Source organism: Cottoperca gobio, chromosome 7 (assembly GCF_900634415.1).
Source record: "Cottoperca gobio chromosome 7, fCotGob3.1, whole genome shotgun sequence".
In the NCBI taxonomy this organism is placed as follows: domain Eukaryota; kingdom Metazoa; phylum Chordata; class Actinopteri; order Perciformes; family Bovichtidae; genus Cottoperca; species Cottoperca gobio.
Window position 1 is genome coordinate 835,997 of NC_041361.1, and position 9,936 is coordinate 845,932.

General features: G+C 43.8%; 1 long non-coding RNA gene across 1 annotated transcript in view; it reads right to left on the bottom strand.

Annotated features, from left to right (window-relative positions):
- Nucleotides 1-7,299, bottom strand: part of LOC115010580 (uncharacterized) — an 18,466-nt gene extending 11,167 nt beyond the window's left edge. The window contains exon 1 of the long non-coding RNA XR_003832491.1: nt 6,812-7,299. This is a non-coding gene — a long non-coding RNA (uncharacterized LOC115010580). The remainder of the gene's footprint in view (nt 1-6,811) is intronic.
- Between the last annotated feature and the right edge of the window lie 2,637 nt (nt 7,300-9,936).

The window sequence follows — 9,936 nt, forward strand, 5'->3', positions numbered from 1 at the left end:
CCCTCCCCTCCTCTCCCCTCCTCTCCTCCTCTCCCCTCCTCTCCCCTCACAATATGAACAAGTCAACAGTTTTAAAAATATTCCTTCTTCTCGAGCAAACTCTGTCCTTAGACCTTCGTTTCAGATCAGAGGAGGGATTATAAAGTGCTGATGGTTTGTGAAAAGCACAATTGTGCCCATTAAGTGTGAAAGATGGGAGATCGAAGTCAAACTGTCCAGTCTTTGTATCGGTCCCCGAGCAGCTCGGCTCTGATGACTCGCAGGTGTATTCATATTCTCACTAAGTGTCCACTGACGCCACTAAAAGTGATCCATTTTAATCTGAAACTTTGTGACTCTTTAACTCTTGTGACTGAAACTTTCCCACAAATAGAGCAGAACGTGCAGCCTTACAAAGTGATCTGTGGAGGTCGATGATGCTAATGATCTCAGCTCCGAGCGCTCGTACACAAACCTCAGCAAAGAGGATGAGAATATAGATTATAGATATACATTCTGAGGATCAGATACAAGCTCTTAAAACCTTTAGTTATTAATTATTATTATTAAGTTATTCCTCAGTTTCTGCACCTGCGAATGTCGGGCAACATGTGTCGATGCATACAGTCCTTTCAAAATACACTTCCTGATCACAGGAAAGGAAGTTACGTGAACAATAAGTGAACATTTGAGTTCAAAGAACTACAGAAGTGGCGTAACTAAAGTACGTGCGTTTCTATCCCCCCCAACCTCTTCCTTTCTTTATACTTCCTGGTTGTACACGTACGTGGAACACAGGAAACAGGATTTACTGCATTACCTTTTGTCAGAAAGGGTAAAGGGTAATAAAAAGGTGCAGATACTCTACAGGGAGTGCGTACACGCTCAGGTGTGTTCCTGCTCTGTCAAAGTAGGTGGAGTATTTTGGGATGGTGTCAGTCTCCGGTGACCGTGGTAACGGGCATCTCGACCACAAACGGGTTTCCCCACAGGACACAAAAACACATCTGCGACCTTCATCTGAAACACACTTCACTTCCTCCTGCTGCCTGTCTTCACCCTGTTCTGACTGTCCGAATCACTCTGCTCCATTTCTACTCTGCATGTCACACACTCTCTCTCACACACACACACACACACACACACACACACACACACACACACACACACACACCTAATCAGTACGTCTCCTGGAGACAGCGCTGCAGAGTTTAATTCTCTTCCTCTCTTTGTGTGTTTCTGTCCGGTGGGGCATCATGAGATCATGTCTGACGGCTGCTGTTTTATTCAGCAGCTCTGCTTCCAAACTGCTCGCTCACTGATACCAGCTGCGGTTAAATAACCAGATGTCCTTTCAAGCTGGGAACACATTTAGAAAACTATCCAAAGCTACAAACACCAAACAACCACACGCATGATGAGAGAAGGCTCGTCGTGTGAGGACCTGATCACTTGCAACATCCAGCAAGAACATGAATGTGTTTCTGTACCAAAGTTGAAAAGGACATTCATCACGATCTACCATTTATACAGCCGACCATGCGGAGAAGCGAAAGGAGGAGGAAAAATGTCAAATTTGGATGAGACAGTGCGAAAGAGAAGCGAAGGAACATGGACACAGAGAAGACTTCACATGAGCCGCATTACAGCTGCTCTCACGTCAGTTTGTCCTTTTCAACCAGGCTTGTGTTTGTATGAAGGTGTTGATGGTGGTTCGGCTTCCAAACACAACACCAGAAGGTTGTGAGTTCAACACCAGGCTGCCACCATTGAGCCCCTGAGCAAGGCACTTAACCCCGAGCTGCTCCAGACAGACTGTCCCTGTAGTGAGGTCACTGAGTCGCTCTGGATGAGAGCGTCTGCTGAACGACCTGTGGTGTACTGATGATGTGCTTATTGTTATGTTTACATGCAGTTGTAAATGTTCAAGTAGGAAACTGTCCCTGTGGAATTTAGATACGAGCGTCTTAAATCTAGATGTAGGTCTGCTACACACACTAACATTAATTAACACTGTGAGCTTAATAACTGTGGAGATATAATTAGTTCTACACCTACTTAATCTCTCCGTGCCTTTTTGAATTAAAACACACAGCTGATCCCTTTATTCAAGTGTGGAGGGGCCGTCTGAGAGCGGGAGTAAAACATTTCAGATGTATTATTGTTTGGACAGAATAACCAGATTCTGGTTGTTTCAATGAACACAAACCAGGACGAGTGCAACAGTGACCGTTTAATGAGCGTATGACCGCAAAGGGAAGCAGTGAGTAACTTTCTCCACTGCTGCTGCAGACGCTCACTGTTTCAAACTGCTCGAGAATTTAGATTCATTCAAACTCAAACCCCTCCCTCCTCCGCCTCCCTCCATCCTTCTCTCCGATAGTCTCTGAAGGTCAGCCGCTCCAGCGCTGCGGTCTATAATGATTACCAATTTCATCAATTCTGCTACAGCGAGGGAGGACGGGGGGGAGGACGGGGGGGAGGACGGGGGGGGAGGACTTTATCATATAACAGCACAGCTCTAAGACGTATAAGACAGCTAACTGACCTTCTGACTCACTGAAACAAAGTGAAAAGAACAATTAAAGAAGATTTATGAGGTGATTTATGAAGCGCTGATGTGAAATCACACAACTGCAGCACGTTCAGAAAGAACACAAACGCATCAAACGCCAGTTCTCTCATTCATGTCAATGTTGGGTCTGCTGTGGCGCGGCGCCGCCGGCCGTTAGAAATAATAATAATAATGCAAGTTTAAGGCTTTTCTGCACGAGCTTCACTTTGCAGACCGGACGTTGCTGCTTGTCGTAGAACTAGAAGCGGACACACACACACACACACACGTTACTTTCTGAATGAATCAGTTTTACAAAGAGAAAATTAAGAAAAGAGCAAAATTGACAAAAGTGACAAAAACAAAGTGTGTGTGTGTGCATGCGTGCGTGTTTCCCACAGGCTGTGACAAGTTCAAAGTTCACCAGGCTGCGTTGCCATGGTATCGACCTTGGACCGGGCAGGATCAGCTGACGCTGGGCGATGAGGTCATCGTGCTCAGCTGGTTGATTAATCACATTTCAGTCGTTATAAATGTTTGTTTTAGTGTTTTAGTTTAGATTAAGTTTATATTTTAAGAGTTCATTATCTTTAAGTGTACACTTCTCCGTGCCGTCAGCATATGTTGACTCATGTTGTACTGGATTACATTTTATTATACTTATTGAATATCACCGTCACTATGATCTCATTAAAAACATATGATTGAATTAACAGCGGTTAAAAAACCCTGAACATTATAAAAGTGGACTTCATGTTAACACTTGTATTTATGTAGATTAATAAAGCTTTAGTGAATATAGGCTTTTTAAATGATTTATTTCATGGGCAATACATTTTTTATTTAACCAGATACAAACACTTGAATACTAAACTTTTAATATCTTACTGCTTTATTATTTAGGCTGCACAAATAGTAACATGGACACTAAACACATTCATTACTTAGACAAAGAGCCTAAAAGCACTTTAAATTATGAAAAGCATTCTTGTTCATAAAAATAAGTCTGAGCTCATGTGGAGTCACATGACGCGTACAAATACTGAAGAGACAGAACGACAACACGGGAAATAAAGTCAGAGAGAACACACACACACACACACACACACAGCTCCAGTTTTCTTTTCATCGTCACAAACTAAGAAGCTAAAAGATCTGCAGACAGATCCTTAAACCTTCAACAGTTCAGTACAGAGCAGAGGGAAAGCCCCTGAACACGCACGCACACGCACACGCACACACACACACGCACACACACCCTTCCCATAAATCTCCGTCATGTCCTGACACAACAAATGGCCGTCAGTCAGACCACACAAGCTCAGACGTCAATAGAACCGTCAATAAAGCAAACATCAATAAGCGCCGTTACAGACCATAATTACAGTTCTTCAGCTGAACTGCAGCTTCAGTACAGAGAACAGGACACAACACAGAAGTGTGTGATGCTGTGAAGTGACTCATGGAAATGTTGAAACATTTTATTCACTGAGAAAGCTGGTGTCTGCTGGGATCCAGCACGGGAATAGAGCGTCATGTCGTCAGCTAAGCGTGCGAGTCCACCTGCAGAGAGTCGCACACTTGAGACTTGAAGGTCACGTTTCTCAGCTCAAGACTCAGAGTAGTGGAGTCCTACTGCTACCGCACTGCTAGGTAAATCAAAAACAACCTAATGTTAGATTAACAAAATGTTATCAGGTAAAATATTCGTATATATTACGAGATTAGCTGAAAACCACACAAGGTGCAGGTGGAGGTTGATCTTTAACAGCTGACTAACGTTCATTGAGAGCATTAAAGATCCTACTGCTCCGTTTCACCTTGCTAATGTTAAAATGCTAATGCTAACAAACGTCTGAAGATGAAGTTCTGTCTTCACATTTCACTCTTTTTGTGTCTTTCTTGGGTTTGTTGCCCCGTCAGCGACTCTTTGTGAAAGAAATGAAGCATGAGTGTAAATGTGTTTTTAGAGCCGACACACAAGACAGATATCTAGTGAAAGAAAACCTTTGATGCGTGTGAGAAATCTCAACACCTCTTGGAATAATGTGTATGTATGTAATGTGGAGTTTTGCTTTAATGGTTTCTGAAGCGTTTGTGATATAAATTTATTACATGAATATTTAATTTAGCAACAGCTGGGAGAGTGTATGGGTTGTGTGTGTTCATATTTGAAGAGTCTGGGTCAATTAATGTTTACATTCCAGCGGTTGCAAAGTAGCCATCAGCCTTATTTACCCTGCTGTGTGTGTGTGTGTGTGTGTGTGTGTGTGTGTGTGTGTGTGTGTGTGTGTGTGTGTGTGTGTGATATATTGTGGGAACCCGGTGACCAAATCCTAATGGTTGCTGTCAACAGAGTTCCTGTCAACACCACACACACGCACACACAGACACACACACACACACACACAGATAGACACACACACACAGAGACAGACACACACACAGAGACAGACACACACACACACACACACAGAGACAGACACACACACACAGAGACAGACACACACACACAGAGACAGACACACACACACAGAGACAGACGATCACAGATGCAGAACTGAAAGTATTGGTTGATGAATCATTTGTACAGAAAGGTAACATTTAAGATATTCTTTAGTTACAGCTTCTCAAATACGAGGATTTGCTGCTTGTGCACCGAACGCGTTTGGGTTTCAGTGTCGGTTAAACCAACTAACAATTAATGAATGTACAAAATGTCTTCTCTGAACCAAAGTGATAGAACGACTGACCAACAACATGTCGCTATGCTGTGTTTTAACATATTGAGCTTCCTCATACACACGTAACTAAGTAGATCTGACACCAAGCAGCAACGTCTGAAAGGTGAAGCTAATGCATTCTCGCTAACAGCCAGCAGGGGGCGACTCTTCTGGTGACTACTCACCTGGTTTATTACCTCAGTAAACATTTCCATGACGGGTTTGAGGTATTAATCACTAGTTTAAACTCCTCTTCAACACAGCATGATGCTTCTTTTGTAAAAGATGGTTTCATTTAGAGTAAAGTAGACAATAAAGCTTGTGATTGACAAGTCGCTGCCACGACGTTCGGATGTTTGGGTCCCTCCGTGTTACTAAACCCTCTCACAGTTTGTGTTTTCAGTTCATCACAGATAATTGTAATGTTTAAGTGTCTTGTTCAGATTTCAGATGTACTGAGCTCCGCCCTCTCGTGTCACTTCTGGTTGCATAAGAACAAGATGGTGACGGCCCAAAACAAAGATGGCGACGGCCAAAATGCCAAACTTGAGGCATCCACTTCTTATAGTCTCTGCCAAACCCATCTTCTAACAGTCGCTGCTCGAGGAACCCTTTGAAAGAGGGACGTTAAGACGCCTGTTCGATTCTGAACAAGGATCTTTTGTTGCACGTCACACCCTCTGCTGCCTGCATCTTCATGTCTCCAGAAAACTACAAGCTAAGCTAAAGAGAAGGTTCCCAAAGAGTTCTACTCTGATACCTTCAGAACCCTTTTTACATGACTGAGGAACAAAAGCAACATTTACACCTCTCACATTCTGGTTTCCCTTACACAGTGGTATTGCTCTCCACCGGTTTCTGTTTTCACCATTTTCATTATTTCTAACTTATTTCTATTGCCTTTTATTATTTTATTATTCCTGTGAAGTCTTTTGTTACTTAGTTTGGAAAAATTACAAATATTGTAATAAAAACAGAGCTGGGTGGAACAGCTTACCTCCCTTCCTTCCTTCCTTCCCCCTTCATTCATCCTCCCTTTTCTCTTTCTCTTTCCTCTCCTCCCTCTCTCTCCTGACTGACCTCAGTGTTGCGCAGCTAAAACACACTCCCACGTGTTCTGCAAGCAGGAAGCAATAAACACACACACACACACACACATATATACAGTTAAAGCCGCACGTCAAACACACTGTTGCAAACAACTGTGACAAGTGTTAGTTCAACATGGCCTCAAAACTAATGCGAGGAGCACATCAGCAAAGTGGAGCAACACACACACACACACACACACACAAAGCTGCTCTGACCAACAGAAACTGTGAAGTAGAGCAGAACTGAAGTCTCAAACAAGTCACACACACACACACACACACACACACACACACACACACACACACACACACACACACACACACACACACACACACACACACACACACACACACACACACACACACACACACACACACACACACACACAGAGCAGCAGCAGCAGAGACGTTCCTGTATAAAACTGATTCTCTTAAAGTAGAACAGAGTAGAAACAGTCCTGTACCTCCTGCTGCGTCTCCTCCCTCAGGACCTCCTCGCTGTCAGCAGGTGTTTTCCTCTGTGACCCCGGAGCAGGAGCATGAGGAGGAAGAGGAGGAAGAGGATGAAGGCTCAGATCACACATTCATCTCCTCCATAAAACTGTTGCTCCTTTCAGCTACTAAACTTGTGCTCACACTGACACTGTCTTCCTGTCTGTCTGCAGAGGAAGACAGTGAGTTTGTAGCCTGAAGGGGGAGGAAGAAGAAGTCTCACTCGGTCTCTTTTTCTTGCTCTGTTCCAGCGCTGTGACTTACACCCCTCCCTCCCTTTTCTCTACCTCTGTTCTGGGTCTAACAGCGTCCCAGAGTTCCTTGGTACAGCCGCCACCGAGCCGCTACTGGTAAAGCCATCTGTTGCAACACGTCTGCCTGCCTGCCTCTCCACTTTCACTCTCCCTACTTCCCCCCTCCCTCTTTCTTTCTCTCTCCCCCCTCTCTCTTAGAGAGGGTGGAGCCTCATGCTCGCTGTGAACCAATGGGGAGGCTCAGAAATCCCTCTCTGTGTCTGGAAGGGGAGGAACCAGCAGCAGAGAGGGCACAATTAAATAAATATAGGAGGAGGGGAGGTGGCCATGCACACATTCTGTGGCCTAAAGTATGTAGACAGAGACTTTAGTGGGAAACCTTAATACTGCAGAATACAGACAGTTTAGACTAAATGTACATTCCACAATGTTACACATAAAGCAGTTCTGTGTAAAGAAGAAAGATGTCTGAGAATAAACTGTAAGGGTTTGACAGAAAGTCTGTTCTTCAAACTGCTGCAGAGAGTTTGAATGAAATGAAAGGGAGGGAGGGGGGAAGGCCAAATTAAATCATGCTATGGGTTGCATTATTAAGTGTAAGTCTTTGGCGTTTGACACATACAGTAATAGTGACTGAAACGTAGAACATGTTTCTCTCCATCTCTTGTGAGTCCTGGAACAGTGTGGAGAGCTGAAGTGGCCTTATTGTGTGAGCTTCGTAATGATTCACGATATTCATTGATTTATGTTCCAGCTGAACGCAGAAAGACGAAAACATCATATTTCAACATCATATTTTTCTACATGTGCAAAACAGATGAGCAAGAAAAAAATATCTGCCTCACTTGCAAAGCAAAATAATGCTCATGGACAGTTATTGACTGTCCTGATGAAGTACAGCGCAGCCACTTTAATAATGAGTTTCAGCAGGGCAGGGAGACGCACCGCTCACTGATATCAGCCTGACATTCGCACACAGCTGGCTTGCTAGCGTTAGCAACATGGCAGGAAGATTTAAATGTGCACACTGTTTGGTAAACTGTCGTGGCTTCCCCTCTCTGAACCTGAGGAAACATCTGAGTCGCATGAAGTCTAGACAGTGACGCTGCAGATCATCATTTTAACAGCAGGCTGGACAGCCAGCATCACTGACAGGTGTGGACAGATGTGCTCTGTTGCACCTGTGACCACACCCAACTGTGCATCTCTGCACGTTAACCCCCTGAAGATCAGCAAAAACAAATGTTTTACAAACTCTTATATTATCTACGTCAGCTTTGAGTTACGCGTTAAGAATTCAAAGTTTGTAAAGTGAACAAATATTTGTTGTGACCTTGAAAAGACAAATCAGTTTTTTTTACTCATCCAAATATTGAGACGGGCATTAAGAACACCTGCAGAAACGGAGACATACAAGTGTGTGTCATCTGCATAACAATATTGCTTTGAAAGGAGAATGTATAAAGAATATTAAATAGGGGACAGAGTGCTTCCTTCAGTAATGCCATAAAAGAAACTGATGAAAAGTAGCCTCCCACGTAGGAGGGTTTCATGTTTAGGGTGTCCACATACTTTTGGCCAAGTAGTTTGAGAGAGATTCGAAGTGAAAGAGGTAGAGCGGGAGCAGAAGGGGGAAGAGATGGAGAGAAAACAGAGAGGGATGGAGGGAGGTGGAGTGCACATTGTAATGGAGCTGTTGGCAGAGCTACTGCCTGTTCATGGGTATTCATGTAGCTGGTGGCTTCAGTTAAATGGAGCGAACAGAGAGAGAGGGAGAGAAGAGGGAGGAGGGGGGACAGGGGAGACGGGTGCTGAGTTTCAGCTGAACAAGAAGTCTGCTTATGCCCTTTCCAATGAACGCCGTGCAAACACACACAGACAAGTTGAACGGTGAATTTGAATTCATCTAACTAAAATGGAAGGAGTCTCTGTCCGTCCTTCCATTTTCTCTACAACCATTCGTCCGATCGACCTCACACTTGGAGGGTGTATCGCTCGGGACCCGACGAAGCGCAGTGTCGAGTGTGAAGTTGTTTGGATGAGCAGCTCTGGAGAAAGCTGCAGGCAGCAACAGAGGAGGCCAAGCGGTCCGCTCGGTACGAGAAGGCACGCTTTGAACGGGCACTTGTTAAATTAAATTACAGACTGCATGTAAATGTGTTTCCAACGCTCACGTGTTTAACAGCTTTACGAGACCCGCAGACTCCACACTCCATCACATTGACACTTAGAAAATAAACCTTTAACATACTAGCAAACTGTGAACAGACATCTCATGTTGAGCAGAACACTCTGGTGTCTGTGTGTCGTCCATCTTTAATCAACTCAAACTACAGAATCACATTCAGATGTATTCACATTGCAGCAGTAACAATCTATTCTGATGGCGAAGGTTCACAAAGACGTCATTTGGTTTGCTCAGAATCTCCAGAGCTGTCCCACAATGCATTGTGTCGTCCTTTTACGATGGTGATGGTCAATATAAAAGGTAACCATTGACACCTGACACACCGGGAAGAAAAGCACTAAATGTATTGATTGATAAATAAAAAGATCTATGTGCGTCTTCACAACTTTAAAAACCTGCCGCCAGGCTTCAGACTAAACTAAATGTGTACAAACAAGCGCAAACTTGCATTAGTGCGACCACGCACACATGCACACGCACACCAACACTTGACCTCCGTGCTGAATCAGCCTAAAGCTAAACATCTTTTAAGAGATCTTGAACACAAAAATCTGTCATTTGTTTCTTTTAAAATGGTTGCAATGAATATGATAGAGTTAGATAAGCGAGCCTTTTACTTTACATATGTGTGAATCACCAGCTTCAGAGCTAAACA